General features: G+C 39.3%; 1 long non-coding RNA gene across 1 annotated transcript in view; it reads right to left on the bottom strand.

Annotated features, from left to right (window-relative positions):
* Window positions 1–15,786, bottom strand: part of LOC136790535 (uncharacterized) — a 51,754-nt gene extending 35,968 nt beyond the window's left edge. Inside the window, exon 1 of the long non-coding RNA XR_010830648.1 lies at window positions 15,660–15,786. This is a non-coding gene — a long non-coding RNA (uncharacterized lncRNA). The remainder of the gene's footprint in view (window positions 1–15,659) is intronic.
* Between the last annotated feature and the right edge of the window lie 1,622 nt (window positions 15,787–17,408).

The following is a 17,408-nucleotide window of genomic DNA, read 5'->3' as shown; positions in this document are numbered from 1 at the left end:
TTTTACTCCTGGTTAACTCTGAAGATGGTTATTCAGGCTTTTTCCTGTCTAACTCTTGTCAGCTAGCTACAGTCTCACAGGCAGGACATTTTCATAGGATATAGGAAAAGTCTGTAACACTACTCTTTCCAACTCTTCACTGTGAGTCTACTAGACCAAGATACCTAGCTAAATGTTATACTGACCAAGAGTAATATTGGAAATCATACCAAAAAAAAATGGTTTTGTCTATGTTTAATTGAAAGCTGAGTGGGTCATGTATGGCACTTGGGTTCTCTTCAGTCCATGGTATCTGCAATGAGTCTGAACAATCAAGATACACAGTGAAAAAAAAAGAAAATAAAATAGAGTAATACCGTATTGTGAGCTACATGGGAGTTTTGTTTAGCATCATAACAGCCAACAGATAGGACCAGAACAGTCTCACAATATCTTCTACTTGTAAAATATAAAATGGGATATGTATGCACTTACACATAAAATCACAGAATGACTGTGGTTGGAGGCCATCTGGTCCAATCCCCTTGCTCAACGAGCACCACCAAGAGCAGGTTGCCCAGGACCATGGGCCTTTGAGGATCTCCCTGGAGGTAGACTCCACAACCTCTCTGGGCAACGTGTGCCAGTGCTCCATCAGCTTCCAGAGTTCAGAATTGCTTCCTGATGGTCAGATGGAACTGCTTGTGCTGCAGTTTGTGTACATTGTCTCTTGTCCTGTCACAGGCACCTCTGAAAAGAACCTGGCTCCATCCTCTTTGCACTCTCCCTTCAGATATTGATATTTATTGACAAGATGTACCCTGAGCCTCCCCTTCTTCACGCTGAAGAGTCCCAGCTCTCACAGCCTTTCCTCGTAGGAGAGATTCCGGTCCCTTCATCTGGGGGAAGGGAAACATCATCTTGATGTTTCTTTGTTGGTCTATTTCCAGTATATCCACGTATCTCTTGTACTGGACTATCTCTTGTACTTAAGTTATTGGAGTGACTTGACTAACCAATTTACAAATTAACAGTAGGTGCTTCCTGATGTGTTTTTTCCTAAGTCTACTGCCTTCATTTCGTATAAAATGGGTAGATGAAAGGAGGTGTCTGAAGTCCTAAAGGAGTTCTTCACAAGACTTTAGGCACTTAGAATTCCTTCATGCTTTCACCTTTATCCACTTTCCTTTACTTAGAACAAGTTTAGATGACTTAATTTTGGAATGACTCATTCAGATATGAAAAGGAAGTATCTGACTTAGACTGCCTGAGTTGTATCCATAACTCTTAGCTTTCCAAAGATATCAGCTTAAAATTCAGTAGATCTATTGTTCAGGGGATAAGGATGCTTACAATATCCAAAAGTCAGCAGAGTCCAATATGTCTGAAATTGGCCATAAGTCTATGAAGAAATTAATCAAGACTGCAAAACATAACTCAAAGTAGCTAGCTTAGTTAAATTACATTATGTTTTGAGCTTGTCTTGTAGGTAGCAACAGAGATTGGGGTTGTGACAGTGTGAATATTTACATTTTTAGAATGTTAAATGCTCCTCAGATATTTTGTCTTTCATTCTTGGGCCTTCAAACAGACTTTTATCTCTTTCAATGTTATGTATATTGCTGATATTTTTGCCTTTTATTCCAGAGATGTAATAATATTTATATAGTCATACATACATGTGTACATATGTGTATATTTGTGTAGAGGCACACGCATATATGCATATATATACACATATAATTTTGCAAATAGCTGTTTTCTTCAAGTTTGTTGATAGCTTGAGTTAATGAATGGTTAGCATTTTGGCAAATCCAGACAGAGTTTGAATCCAGTGCTCATAAAACTAAGCAAAATCTTGGAATTTCATCTGAAAATGGATATTTTGTGGCATGTCTCATATTATTGTTACATATGATCCATAAGGTCTGCTGAAAAAATTATACATATATAAAAAACAAAACAAAACAAAACAAAACAAAAAACACTGGAAAGCAGAATTATTAATGAAAATCAGATTCTATTTAAAGCTGGTGGTTTGGCATTATTGAAAAACTATGTGATTTCTGACTACAACAATCTTCACTTACCCATTTCATGACAGTTTCTTTTAATTATATTTACTCAGAAGCAATTCCCATTTTTATTTTCTGACAATTTCTTCTCTCTCTCTCTCTTTTTTGCTTTTTTCAAGTGGTGATGTAAGACATTGGAATGGGTAGTGGACAGAGTACAATTTCTCTAAGTAGCCTGTGAGCACTTTTGCACTTTTTTATGCTGTGGCATTCATTAAAGGCTTGTTTGAGCAATACCATGTATAAGTAACTTGCTCTCATATGCTCTCTATATTTAGTAAAGAAGCTTGTTTGGAACCCCACTGTGCCCATGTGGTTTCTATATATAATTTTGTTGTATAACAAGAGGAAAAGACAAAGCAACCCATAATATGCCCCGTATTGTACATGACACAAATGAAGATCGTCTCTTCTGCCAATAGTTTACTGTCCAACATCTCTGACTTGATCATTACTTTATTGGATGGACCTCCACCCTCATTTAGAGCTCTAAAATAGCCAATGGACTGCTTCAAATATACTGGTCTCTGCATATGTAATTTATTATAGGGCCACGGCCCAAAAGACATACATAAGAAAGAACACGAAGAAGAGAGGAAGGAATACACACATCTCAGTTGTCATATTCAAAGATAGCTCAAAGGCATGCAATTTCCATTAAAACTCAATTGAATGTCACTAACAGAAGGCCATTCTGCCAGGTCACATACCAAAAGAACACTGTACCTGGAAAAGTTGTTGGTAATGTTCTTCCTATCCTATATGGAACATTTGTGCATTCTGACTAACACAATTTGCAAATAAATAAATTAATAGAAAGGTTAATTTCAACTATTTGATGGCTTCCTATGGATGAGTGGATTATAAATGAGCTTGTAGCTGCATTTTCAAATTATTTACAAATGCAGTTATATCTTATCTTGGATAATGTCAATAATCCTAAGTATTTTAAGCTGTTCTGTACCTCCACTGTGAAGCATAAAATGAACTAAGTAATATGAAAGTGCAAGGTCCTGCATCTGGATCAGGGCAATTCCAAGCACAAATACAGGTTGGGCAGAGAATGGACTGAAAGCAGCCCTGATGAGAAGAACTTGGGGGTGTTGGTGGATGAGAAGCTCAACATGAACCAGCAATGTGTACTTGCAGCCCAGAAAGCCAACCATATCCTGAGCTTCATGAAAAGAAGGGTGGCCAGCAGGTCAAGGGAGATAATTCTCCCTCTCAGCTCTGCTCTCATGAGACCTCATGTGGAGTACTGTGTTCAGCTCTGGGGCCCCCAGCACAAGGACACGGACTTATTAGAATGAGTCCAGAGGAGGGCCATGAAATGATCAAGGGGCTGGAGCACCTCTCCTATGAAGACAGGCTGAGGGAGTTGGGGTTGTTCAGCATGGAGAAGAAAAGACTCTGGGGAGACCTTACAGCAGCCTTCTAATACCTAAAGTGGGCATACAGGAAAACTGGGGAGGGACTCTTTGTCAGAGGAGGTAACGATAGGACAAGGAGTAATGGCTTTAGATTAAAAGAGGGTAGGTTTAGATTAGATCTAAGGAAGAAATTATTTACTCTGAGGATGGTGAGGCAGAGGAACAGGTTGCCCAGAGAAGCTGTGGATGCACCGTCCCTGGAAGTGTTTAAGGCCAGGTCGAATGGGGCTTTGAGCAACCTGTTCTGGTGGAAGGTGTCCCTGCACTTGTCAGGGGGGTTGGAATTAGATGATCTCTAAGGTCCCTTTCAAACCAAGACATTCTATGATTATGAGACTATGATTCTATGATTAATCTGCCTGAACCATAATCAGATCTTATGGGTATTATGGGTATTTTTATTTTTTATTTTTATTTTTTTTCTGGGTTCTTCTCGAGCTGATAGAAGCTGTTACTATAGTAAGGATAGCCAACTCAATGTGAGGTTTTATCTTTCATGCATCTAATACAATCCTTGAAATTAAAAATAAATAAATAAATAAATAAATAGTAAGGTGGAGGGTACAAGATGGAAAGAAGGGTAAAATGCGATACTTCTATGCAAGGGAAGTGTTGTTTTCTCCAGCTTGCAGTAACTTCAAATCAAGACTGGATACTTAAGTCAAAAACCAAAATGCAAGGCTTTTAATGTACAAAATGTAGTTGCTTTTGCTCGAGAACCATGTGCAGTTTCAGGTACCACAGTAAAAGAAAGATATCAAACTGTTAGAGAGCGTCCAAAGGAGGGCTACAGAGATGGTGAAGGGTCTGGAGGGCAAGGCATGTGAGGAGCAGCTGAAGTCACTTGGATTGTTAAGCTGAGAGAAGAGAAGGCTATAGGGAGGCCTCATGGCAGCCTGCAGCCTCCTCACGAGGGATGCGGAGGAGCAGGTGCTGAGCTCTGCTCTCTGGGGACAGCAACAGGACCCGAGGGAACAGCATGGAGCTGGGACAGGGGAGGGTCAGGCTGGGTGTTTGGAAATGGTTCTTCACCGAGAGGGTGTAGTGGGTTTACATAGAAATGTTTGGGTAGCAGGGGGCTGAAGGGGTGGCTTCTGTGTGAAGAATCCGGAAGCTGTCCCATGTTAGATAAGGGCCAGTTTCAGCCTGCTTCAAAGGGACCCACCACTGCCCAGAGCTGAGCCATTAAGAGATGTTGTTTGCACCTCTGTGAGAGTAGATTTAAGGGGAGGAAAATGCTGCACAACAGCAGCTGGAAGAGCAAGGAGTGAGAAACAGCCCTGCAGCCCCCAAGCTCAGTGCAGCAGGAGGTGCTCCAGGCACGGAGCAGCAGTTCCCCTGCGGCCTGTGGAGAGGCCCCTGGTGGAGCAGGCTGTCCCCCTGCAGCCCACGGGTCCCACATGGAGCAGATCTCCATGCTGCAGCCCGTGGAGGAGCCTCCGGTGGAGCAGGTGGATGTGGCCTGGAGGAGGCTGCAGCCCATGGAGAGCCCCCGCAGGAGCAGGCCCCGGGCCGGAGCTGCAGCCCGTGGAGAGGAGCCCACTCAGGAGCAGGGGTCTGGGGGGAGCTGCTGCCCGTGGGGGACCTGTGCTGGAGCAGTTTGCTCCTGGGGGATGGACCCCGTGGTACGGAGCCGTGTGGGAGCAGTTCTTGAAGAGCTGCTGCCTGTGGGCAGCCCCTGCAGGCTCAGTTCAGGAAGGACGGCATCCCGTGGGAGGGACCCACAGTGGAGCAGGGGCAGGGAGTGACCATGAAGGAGCGGCAGAGACAAAGCATCAAGGAATGACTGCTATCCCCATTTCCCGTTCGCCTGTGCCGCTCGGGGCGAGGAGGTGGAAAAGGGTGGATGGGGGGGAAGGTGGTTTTTAGTTTGTTTTTCTGTTTCTCACAGCTCTAGCTTGTTAGTAATAGGCAATAAATTTTATTAATTTCCTTACTCTGAGTCTGTTTTGCCTGTGAGAATAATTGTTGAGTGATCTCCCCATCCTTATCTCAGCCCTTGAGCCCTTTCCATCTTATTTTTGCCCCTCTGTCCCTTTGAAGAGGGACAGAGGGGACCTCCCTTTGAAGAGGGACAGTGAGAGAGTGATTGTGGTGGAGCTCAGCTGCCCAGCTGGGTTAAACCACCATAGACAGTGGTTGGGCACTGTAACAGGCTTCCCAGGGCAGTGGTCACAGCACTGAGTCTGCCCGAGTTCAAGAAGCGTTTGGACAACTCTCTCAGACATAGGGTCTCTCAGACATAGGGTCTGATTTTTTGTGTGGTCCTCTGGAGACCCAGGAGTTGGACTTGATGATCCTTGTGGGTCCCTTCCAACTTGAATATTCTATGACTTTATGATTCTGTATTTTATGGAAGTTCAGGCTAGATAATAAGAGAGTCCTTTCTGTCCCTAAACCCTTTGAATCAGCAAGTCTGCTATATTGCTGATAGAAAGAATTAATCCTCCTTTATTCAAGGATGATTTTCTGTTGGTAGTGCACATTGGTACAGCTGGTAATTCCTTTCTAAATCCCAAGATTTGGTCCTAATTACCTCCTTTTCTGTAATATAGCTGAAGGAAAAAGTAAGTAACCAATACCCAAAATAGCTAGTTCATTAGAAATATTATTCTCAGGAAAAAAAATAAATAAATATAGGATTAGGTTCATAAAATTAAAATATAAACGTTGATATTAAAATTCTCTTTTAAAGAAGATTTTAGTATTGCAACAGGTTTTCCCTTCTTCTGACTGTCCTGCTTGTTTTCATGCAATAATAAGATCCACTGATTGGGGAAAGTGGAAAATAAAACCTAACTCAAGCCCTAATCATTGCACCATCTTTCCCAGCTTTGTTGGATTACATTTTAAAGTGCTGGCATATAGAAATACTACAAGTGACTTGCCTGTGATAACACAGCAAGTAACAGAAAAATCATATAAAGTCTCTGGTCTAACAAGAATTACATTTAGAGATTTTTTTCCTTAGGGGTTGGGGTGCAGCTCATGGCATATTTCTGTTCGTCAGGTAGTTTGCTCAGCAGTCAGAGTGATACATCCTTAGAAGTACGAAGTACATTTGCTCTGCTGTGCAAACATGGATATGCATTAAAAAAAAAAAAAAGAATAAAATAAAATTTAAAAAAAAATACACATCATTTAGTGGTTGGAAGTTATTTCCAGTTTGCAACCACTGGAAGGGTTGCCTGGAGAAAACTTTTCCCTCTGTTATTACAGAATAATAGTTTGTGGATGTTGAAAAGCAAACACAACTTGTGGTTTTCTTTCAAGTTACACTGCAGGGCTATCTCCCGCTTAGTATTTTTGCGTCATGTTGTTTGGGAAAGGTCACGTTTTTACTTTCAAGACACCATTCATATTTAGTTCCCTCTTCTAATCTGCAAATAGTTACCCAAGAGTTGCAGGCAGGAAGCCAATTAATTGGTTACAAAAGCTGCTCCCAGTGGCATTTTGTTAATCATCGAGATTTTTATTGTGTTAAATAAATTCAGGTAACTTCCATCATTTGAATTTCTTGCCTTAAATGAAAATTGAAAAAACAGCAATGGTACATGCAGGGATATGGCAGTCACTGGGGTCTCCAATTTGAGGCCAAAAGTTCTGATTTATGTGGTAATGAGTGAAACAGTCACCTAGAACTTGTTGTCACTATGGTGGGCTTTCTAAAGTAGCTCAGATTATCTTCAGTTACAGCAGTCTGGAGTATATACTTTAGCTAGGGCCAAACGTGATGCAAATTTTACAAGCAGCATGTTGCTTTTAGTATTTACTGGAAATATTACACACCAATGAAAACAAGATTCTCTTTGATGTAAAGGTTGTGGAGTTAATTATGATTAAATCATCAGGTACTATGTGTGGCAAGGAGACTATTGAGTTTTTACACTAGTGTGATGCCATGAGTTAGTCCATTAGACTATATTTTTGTTAGTCTAGCTCCCACACAAAAGTCATGGAAATGGGTCTGTCAGTCCCCACTTCTAGTTGTTTTTGCTGATGTACAATGTTTTCTTACACTCCCTTTATCCTTTACTATACTGTTCTTTCTCTGCTGCTCCTAAAAATGAGATGATTTTTTCCACTGAGGAGCTGAGGACTGTTGCTGACAATGTGAGATCACTGTATAAAGAATGGGAATTATATTCTCATGTATCCAAACCTCTTATGAAATAAAGAAAACAAAATCTTGTTTATTCTAATCAATGTTACCAGTTGCTCGCAATCCTTCCTTCCTTCCTTCCTTCCTTCCTTCCTTCCTTCCTTCCTTCCTTCCTGTCAGTACAAACAATCAGGTAGCACAGAAGAGCTCCATGAGGGATTAAATCAGACCTTGAACCCTGTAAACATAACAAAGGCTGACCATGCTACAGGTTCATTCCACATAAATAATCACGGCAGTCCTAAACTGGTCCTTGAGAGCTTAGTACTGAAACAAGCAGAGGGTTGCTTGGTTCAGTGAGCTATTAGAGACTCCAGACTGATTTCCAGAATAATGGGGCAATGAGTCTGTCCGCTTTGCCCTGAAAGACACAAGCAAACTCTGCCACAAACCTGTATCCCACTCAGTTTAACAATTTTGATTGTAACTAAATTTGGTCAAAACTGCAAATCACACCCACCCATAAAACAGTTTATTTTTTCTGTGTAGAAAAATTCTGATCATTATTCCACATACTTTCACTTCGAGCTGCATTTGAGGAGTGTCAAAATTTGCGTGGTTCTATTAGACAAATCAACATCTAACAAAAAGCATAAGAATAAAACTTATAGCAGACTGACTGATGGATCTCAAGATGGATCTTAACTTTAAGCTCGTTTCACCCAGAACAGGAATATCTAAGTGAGCTAAAATATCATACATGCAAGCATCAATTTTTGTATCTATTTTAGCAAAGAAAAGAGAAGAAAAACCACAAGTAAAACTGATGTTTTATTTTGATGTTTTCTAAAATAAAATATTTGGTATTTTAATTTAAAATCACACCATTTTAAAATAATGTCATTAAACTCTCAAGAACAACAAGACATATTTTTAAACAGTTTGGTTCTTATAAAAAAAAATATTTTTTTGGTGGTGGGGAGACTTTTTTTTTTTTTAACAGACACCAACAAATCAGCATGTTATCCCTATCTCTAGGGCAAAGAATTCATTCCACAAATGACAACTTCATGGAATCTCTGTGTGACACCTTGGTTAGCTGTGCAAGCCAGCTATTTGAGAGACCTCCCAGGTACAAAATATCATGAGAGTGGTCAGTGTAAAACTCCTACTCCATTACTGGAAAGAGCTCTTTACCTTCTCAGCTGCAGATGACTGAACTCTGCACCCTTCCAGAAGTAAAGCGTAACTGCATACCGGTCTATATCAGCAAGAGCATGGCTAATAGATCAAAGGAAATAATTATTTCCTTTGTTTCTACATTCATGAGGCTACAGCTGGAACACAGTGTCCAGTTTGGGTCCTCCAAACAAAAAAAAAGGCATTGGCAAATTGGAGCAAGCTCAGTGGAGAACTTACAGGATTGTAAGGGGTCTGCAGCACATGACATGAAGAAAAGCTGAGGGAGTTGGGTTTGCTTAATCTGGAGAAGGGAAGACTTAAGAGGAATCTAAGTGCTCTCTCCAAACATTGGGCAGATGTGGAGAAGATAGATGCTTTTGACAGGTTGACACTGAAAGAAAAACTGGCAACATACGCAAAATTGCAAAAAATTAGATTTTGGCTTAACAGAAAAAAAGAATCACAGCTATGACAATTACATGTGCAATAGATTTCATAAAGATGCCATGGAATCTCCATCCTTGGAGTTACCCAGAACCTGAGATGACAAGACCCTAATCTTAAAGGCAACCTGAGTTAATTTGTAATCTAGCCTTGCTTGCTTGGGTTCAGTTTCCCAAAGTTCTTTCCAACCTACATTATTTAACATTCTTATAGTTCAAGAGATGTCTTTTATTTTCATAGAGGTATGCTTTAAAGTATTATGCTTTTCTGTTTCATGTTTCAACTTCAAAGTGATGGTTTGTATACAGCTTATTGATCACTCCTCTATGAAGTTGATTGAACATATGATGTTGTGGAATATTCTGGAGGGTGTTCCCAATAAAATTTATTTTCTTTTAAAGTGTTCTCTGAGACGTGGAAGAATGGAAAAGACATGACAAGAGACCTGGATCGTTACTAATAAGACACTGTTCAAGATAGCCGGTATTCATCACCCAACAGGCCTTCAAGGGTGAGGATTCAGAAAGAATACAAAATTATTCCAGGATTTTATGTATGTCTGAGTTTCAAGAGGATCTAGATGGGAGTTGGAAACTAGCCTTTTTTTTTTTTTTTCTGGAATGAATGTCTCGACCAGTCTTTAGATGAAATAAATAAAAACTGACTGATAACTTATGGAAGATCTGAAAAGACAAAGACCCTCCAAGTCCTTAAACAAGAAGAGTGAATGCATGACAAAATATCAGAGGTCAAAAAACAGCCTTTGAATATAAATTCTCAGGGAATTTTAGGATGTTTATAGATTAGACTTCCTCAAAACAGAGGTGCTATCTCACGAGTACCTGGAATTGTCTGAGTATAAACAAACAGTCAATTTGAAAATAGTTAAGTTAAAATGTACAATGACAGTGGGAAGGTGGAGTGTCTTGGCTTGGGATGGAAAAAAGGACTACATACACTAATAAAAAAATGCCGGTTGATACAATCACTTGAGTGATTCTACCAATTCCAGCTGGAACAGTTTGGGCCTGGGATGACTAGCCCTCTCCTCAGGAATCCCTGAGCCTAGGAATGTAACAGAAGGGTTGCGAATAAGGTGGGAGGAGTAAGGTTTTCATAGAAGAGATGGATATAAAAATTATTCTTGAATTAAGTGATCATGAGCTGATTAATCTGATTTTAGAATAAGATAGAAACAAATAATGTTTGGGATTTTTAAGAGACAAAATAAGGAACTGGGGGATCAAGTCAAGAAAGTTTATTACATTGATAAGATTAAGGAATTTAACAAAATAAAAAGCTCTATCTGAAACTGTATCACAAGTAAGAGTGGAGACAAATAAGGAGAACTTATAGGGAAGGGGAGAATTGTTATCAATACAGAATGGTAAGGTCTCATTTAAAGGATATATTTCTGATCATTCATATAAAAATCATTTAAAAGGAAACAACAGGTAGGGGTTACCAGGTGATTAATGAAGTAACTACTTTATTATTTAACATAATTTATTATATATATTATCTCATGAGGTTCAATAAGGCCAAGTGCAAGGTCCTGCATCTGGACCAGGGCAATTCCAAGTACAAATACAGGTTAGGCAGAGAATAGATTGAGAGCAGCCCTGATGAGAAGAACTTGGGGGTGTTGGTGGACAAGAACATCAACAAGAGCCAGCAATGTGTGCTTGCATCCCAGAAAGCCAACCTGAGCTTCATGAAAAGAAGGGTGGCCAGCAGGTCAAGGGAGGTAATTCTCCCTCTCAGCTCTGCTCTCATGAGACCTCATGTGGAGTACTGTGTTCAGCTCACAAGAAGGACACGGACTTATTAGAGTGAGTCTAGAGGAGGGCCATGAAATGATCAAGGGGCTGGAGCACCTCTCCTATGAAGACAGGCTGAGGGAGTTGGGGTTGTTCAGCATGGAGAAGAAAAGGCTCCGGGGAGATCTTACAGGGACCTTCCAATACCTAAAGGAAAGCTGCGGCGGGACTCTTTGTCAGAGGAGGTAATGATAGGACAAGGAGTAATGGCTTTAGATTAAAAGAGGGTAGGTTTAGATTAGATCTAAGGAAGAAATTATTTACTCTGAGGATGGTGAGGCAGAGGAACAGGTTGCCCAGAGAAGTTGTGGATGCACCGTCCCTGGAAGTGTTTAAGGCCAGGTCGAATGGGACTTTGAGCAACCTGTTCTGGTGGGAGGTGTCCCTGCACTTGTCAGGGGGGTTGGAATTAGATGATCTTTAAGGTCTCTTTAACCCAAATCATTCTATGACTCCATGATTCTATGATATTTAAAATTGACCTTCCTAATGAAGGGTGTTACAAAATGCAGATATCTGTTCAATACTATAATGTCTCAAACTGCGTCTTTGCCAAAGCATTCACTTAAAATAAAAGCAGGGGTGAAGCCAATGACTGACTTTAGAGTTGACGCAGGAGACGTGTTTGTATCCTAACACCAAGACATTATGGACTAGGTTTGAAAGTGTAGGCATATGCAGTTGCGTGCATACATTTGAGCACGCCTAATATAGCCACAAATATTTAACATATGCAGGCAAATCACTTTTTTGAAAACATACTTTATTATTTATCTACAAAAATGCTCTGTTACTCCCAGGGACCAAGAGTTAACTTCAGCTGTTTTCCCAACAGCTAGTTGAGAAGTCAGAGCAACATGTGAGACTGAGAACTTCTAAAAGGATGTTTTGGAAAGTTGTGTTCTCTTTCTAAGCCCTCGTAGTAATAACAATTATTTGAATTGATAGTTTTATTTTTTCTTGTCTGCCTCAATTACCTACTTTTTCTATGTGCTTGTTATAAATTAATCCCTCATTGTGGAAGAACTCTAGCTTTCTGTCCCTGAAGTTACACATTGTTTAAATGTATTTAGCATGTACAAAGAAATTCATACAGTATGTGGTATAATCCTTCTTGTCTTGCCCCAGTTCTTCAGGTACTTCTTACCATATGCAAAGAGACTATGCCAGCAAGACATACTCCTAAAAGCATATAGCAGCTATTCATTGGCTAACACATACAATAGGAGGAGGTCTATGATGCTCAAATTGGCCACTTACATACATCATCAAATTATATTTCAGTGTATACATTTTAAAATCAGAATGCAATTATCTATGTTCATTGAAAACATGGAAACTAAAAACTTTTGCATTAGTTTTCAATCAGTTTTATTTGCTAGGAATCACCTTTCAGTGCCATCTCTATGCCACAAAGAACTGTCTTTGAGAGAAATGCCTTTCAAGCAGCCCATATTTGCATGAACATGAAAAGCTTTGTAGTTAACTGATCTCTGTTGTTATTTTTCCCAGTAAAGAGTGGCAAAGCATCCAGGAACCTGATTGGTTGGCATGGATTTTGTTTGCTATAATAAAATACAACAAGGGCTGTCAAGACTTATTGCTTCAAATGAAGAGCTGTGTACAGCATGGTTCCCCATAGCAGTCTGCATATGGAACCCTTTAAACATTCTTAAGAGACCCATTGGGGCTTCTAATTATTGTGAAACATCTTCTGGCAGAACCATTCCTACCCTTCCAAGAATGCGTTGTAAAAATAATTAGATGATGAGATTTAGATCGAAACCGCTAACTAGTGATTTAAGAGTTTTGCTCATACTATATAGAAAGCTAAGGAAATGAAATGCTGAAAATCTCTTAACATGAAAGGAAGACAGTCCTTTGTGGTTCACATTTTGGGGGGGAAGACAGAGAACGAACTTTTCTTTCTCCCCCTTCTTTCCCCCTCCCCAACTTTAATACTTTGTTTCCTGTGGTTACATGAGGGGGTGGAGATGTTTCTTCATTTTCTAAACATTAAACCACTTGAGAATCTCTCTCCATTTCTGGGGAGCCCTGCTATTAGAGAACAACTTGAGGAGCTTGCTTTAATCAAGCTTAAAAGCTACAAAGAACAGAATCACATTTTATGGCTTTAGAGGCTAAACCAACATGCAGTCAATTAGGTGACATCACTTCTACAAAAAAAGCAGAACATCTTTGTTTAATCAAAACAAACAAACAAGATTAGAAGTTTAAGTGCTGTGATTTAGGAAAGATTCACATTTTGAATTAAATCCTGGAGGAGTATGGACGTGGCAGCAATAAAATTTAATCACATGAAATCTGGATGGTCAGCTTAACAGTTGGGTTAGTTTAAATGTGAAGATGAGGGTTTCTGTTTGTTTGTTTGTTTGTTTGTTTTGCCAAGGAAAATGAATTCATAGTATATGCAGGTGTTGTGGATTTATTTGGTCCTTTTCCTTGTTTGTTATTTTCTTAATTAAGTCTTCAAATTGAGCTTTTCAACACCTAGATCCATAAAATGATTTTAAACAGAGCTGAGGGACCTATTTACATACTGTATTTTCTATTAGCTATTTGCCACGATGCAGGAGGGGACACATCCTGCTAAGTGTTATAGAAAATGCAGTGCCTTCCCTAAAGAGATTATAGCACTGACAAGTCAAAGAATAGCATCACCAGGCTACCATCATTCCTGCCATTTAAGTTCATAATTTACATGCAATCACTGAACCATTTTTCTGTGGGTATTCATATCCAGGCTGCATCTCAAACGTATTATTTCATCATAGTGTTTCTAAAATACATTTTCCTTCAGCCCTCATGCCTGCTACTCAAGGAAGCTATCATTACATTTTGTGTTGAGTACCGTTGTGTCCTTCCATGGCCTTGACAAATGCAGTCCTGCCACATGGCCTGTTTTTGTAGGCCATCACCCTGACCACACAGCTCATCCCATGGCATCACTCCTCCTCCTGTCTCATATCAGCAGGACAACCACAGACCTTCACCAGCAAGGCAGTTCCCGGCTGGTCTGCATGTATCTGACTCGTGTGGGCTTCTAAACACCTTTGTTCTTGCTCACATGCTACCGCTTACTTTTTGAAAGAGATTCCCATAGGAGCCAAATTACTGTATTTTTTCCCCCCTTCTTTAAGACACTTTTCTAGGATGGTGGATACAGAAAACACCGTCACCTTGCTAGCATGTTAAGATAACTGCTTGTTATGCTTAGAGATACGTCACTCATTTTTTATATTCTTCAACTGTTAGACTGTGTTCATCCCAGTCCCTTAGCTGTAGATTCTCAGCTTTCTCCAGCAGGATTTTTTCTCTGTTCTCTTTTACAGCACCTGGCACAGAGGGCTCTGGCTCCTAGATATACAGCAATACAAATAACCATAAATGAAAATAAATGAGTTGAGAAATTGCCTGCAGTCACACAGCAGGGCAGTGGCTGATGTAAGATTAGAAATTTTGGGACAGCTGGCTGGAAAACATGAGCCTTAGTCATGCTTTTCTAATTGAAAAATCATATTCAGGATGAAAACTTCAGCTATAGTTGTAAAACTAAGGGACCTATCTTGTGAGGACTAGTTTCTATGAATTTTCTGATAACGGTAATATAGACAGGTTATACAGAGCTGATTTTAGGCATAAGGCAAATGCTACACAGCAGAAAATGCTGTTGTCTTCCTTTTTCCTTCTTTTTAATCTCAAAACTTTGCCAGTGTCATAACCCCTCACCTACCAGAAGTAGAAATTGATGAGTCATAACTCTGACCCATGAACAAACCAAGCTTGTTAGCTAGAGGAATCTCTTTTGACCTCCAGGTCACCTTCACACATCAATGGTTAACTGCTGGCAATAGCTGGGCCTTTGGGGATTGCAGGATAATCACTTTTGCTTTTAATACTGGGATTTTTTATATTTTTTTTTATTTTTTATTTAAACTCTGCTAGCGTGAGATTAAGCAGAAGTACATCTGACAATGATAATGAGAAGTAGAGGACTCAACAACATACCTTATACCCAGCAAACTGTACTATTCACTGAGCTGACTGACTTTACTGTGCAAAGTCTGAAGTTTAGTCCAGAAGTTACTGTTTGCAGTTTTGCCAGCAGCACTATTTATAGTTTCAAGCAATTTGAAATGCATCAGAGTTGGACAACACTGCGTGCATGTGTGCAGGTGGAGAACACATTTAAATACATCTACAGCCTGTACAGCCTCCATTCCACAGATTTTGTCAGAGTCAGTCCCTCTGAATAAATTTAGCTAACATGCTTAAAGCCTCCACATCCCCAGGAATCAAGAGAAACTTAACTCCTTCATGGACTAGGGATAGTGCTTGGAAATAGCTTCCTGGCTGCTGGAGTGGCCTCGTCTTCTTAGCTGATAAGAGACGCTAAACAGCTTTCATATGAGAACAGAGAAAGAGAGATTTCAATTTGAAACATAATAAATTTCTAAATGAGTGGAAGCATTAGATTTTATGACAACTTCCAGCTAAGGTCTGGAGTATGCTTCTGTACAATGATCAACTTCATCAGCTTCATCAGATTGTCTATTAGACACATCTTAATCTAAAAAGAAAGAAAAGTTCACTTGCAGGTACTCACCAGTTAAAGTGACAGCAAGAAGGCATTCATCTCATCTAACCCAAGTTGTCTACAGCTGCGACTGTCAGATAAGGTGATTGCTTGCTCCAGACTTTAACAACAAGGGAAGAAAAATAAGGACTTTTAAGGCATGATTCATGTGATCCATCTCAGATGGGTAATTTAAGATGAGACAAATCACAGCGAGGAAGAAGCTATGTTGTTTAATCACTGAAAAGTAAGTGCAGGCAAGTAGCTCATATAAAGGCATCAAGGTTTTGTTAGAATAACCTTTTCCTCTGGACACGAGACAGGTTATTGTTAGGGAACAGATTCACTGCATAGATTAGTTTGTCCAGATGAGATTTTCAGATGAGGCTGCTCAGCTTTTAAAGTACATATATTTATCTACCTTTTACTAGGAAAGTCTTTCTACTGTTTTGATTTTTTTTTTTTTTTTGCATTACCCGTATTTCATGGGCCTGCAAATTTTCAGAATTTAGTACTTGTAACGTTTCAATTCTTGAATCATCCTTCTAGCAATTTAAAAATTTCTAAGCTGTAAGAGCTGTAAGTTTTCAGTGAATGAAATATCTCTCTTAAAATTTAGATAATAAACTTAAGTATATCTACAACTTATACACTGTCCATGTCTGTAAGTCTTGCAAAGCTTAGTAAACATTTTAAAAACCCTAAATTGAATTCCTAAATTTATAAATTATTTTGTACAGATCTGTTTGATAAAACAGATGAAGACCAATTGCTCACATTCATCATCAAAGAGATAACACGATGTGATGAAACTGAAACCCCGTTGAGAAAACTTAGGTTAAATGTTAGAAAAAATATAGATAAACTCTAAGGGCAGTCAGGAAGTGGTAGACACTGCCAAGAGGGGGCATGGAACCACCATCACTTCAGTATTGAGGGCTGGGCCACCCATCTCTTTGGGAATGACTCAGGAGTAAAGCCATAAATCCTGCTGTGATTCAGGGAGATGGACTCTGTGACCCACCAGCAGTATCTTCCAGGCTTAATGAGGCCATTACTCATGAAGCTAATAAAAAGTCAAAGGATAAACCCCCTGGAAATAAATAAATAAATAAAATGAAATAAAATAAAAAACAAGCACTTAGAATGCTTGTTTTGTAGCTTTTCTTTACCTGATTTACTTTAGATTCCAGACAAAAGAAGGAAGAAAAATCAAAAGGATTTCATCTACTCTTTGTTTGAAATTATGCTTTAAAAGCATCGTATCTGAGAGACAGCTTAACCAAGATTAAGATTCAAGTTCTACACCAGTTCTTTTCCCTATAGAGTGATAAATAAAATCTAGATAACAACAACTAGTTCTGATCTATTCATTTATTATTATTATTATTATTATTATTATTTCACACTTGTCAAATATTGGGAATATTATTTGCCTTATTTCACTTATCTAAAAGCATAGTTTTACACTCTCCTGCTTGCATCAAAACTGTTCTGTGGCACAGTTCTTCAGTGAATTGTGAAAAAAAAATTAGATTCTTAAAGTGTTATGTATCACTCAGTTCACCAGCTCAGCAGTCAGGTTGGTGGTATAAAACACTCCCTGCTCTTTATAGACTACATAAGATGTGTTCTGTAGTCTGTAGTCTCTCAAAGGAGAGATCTTTAATCCTTTTAAGACTCCAAAATCCTGTTCAGTATTTACCTATGGGTGTCAGGGCTCAGAAGTGTTAATATACTAAGTGCAATTTTATTAGGCAAGCAAAATACTCCTTCTGC

The sequence above is a fragment of the Anser cygnoides genome, chromosome 3 (assembly GCF_040182565.1).
Source record: "Anser cygnoides isolate HZ-2024a breed goose chromosome 3, Taihu_goose_T2T_genome, whole genome shotgun sequence".
NCBI lineage: Eukaryota > Metazoa > Chordata > Aves > Anseriformes > Anatidae > Anser > Anser cygnoides.
This window is presented reverse-complemented; position numbering and strand designations above follow the sequence as displayed.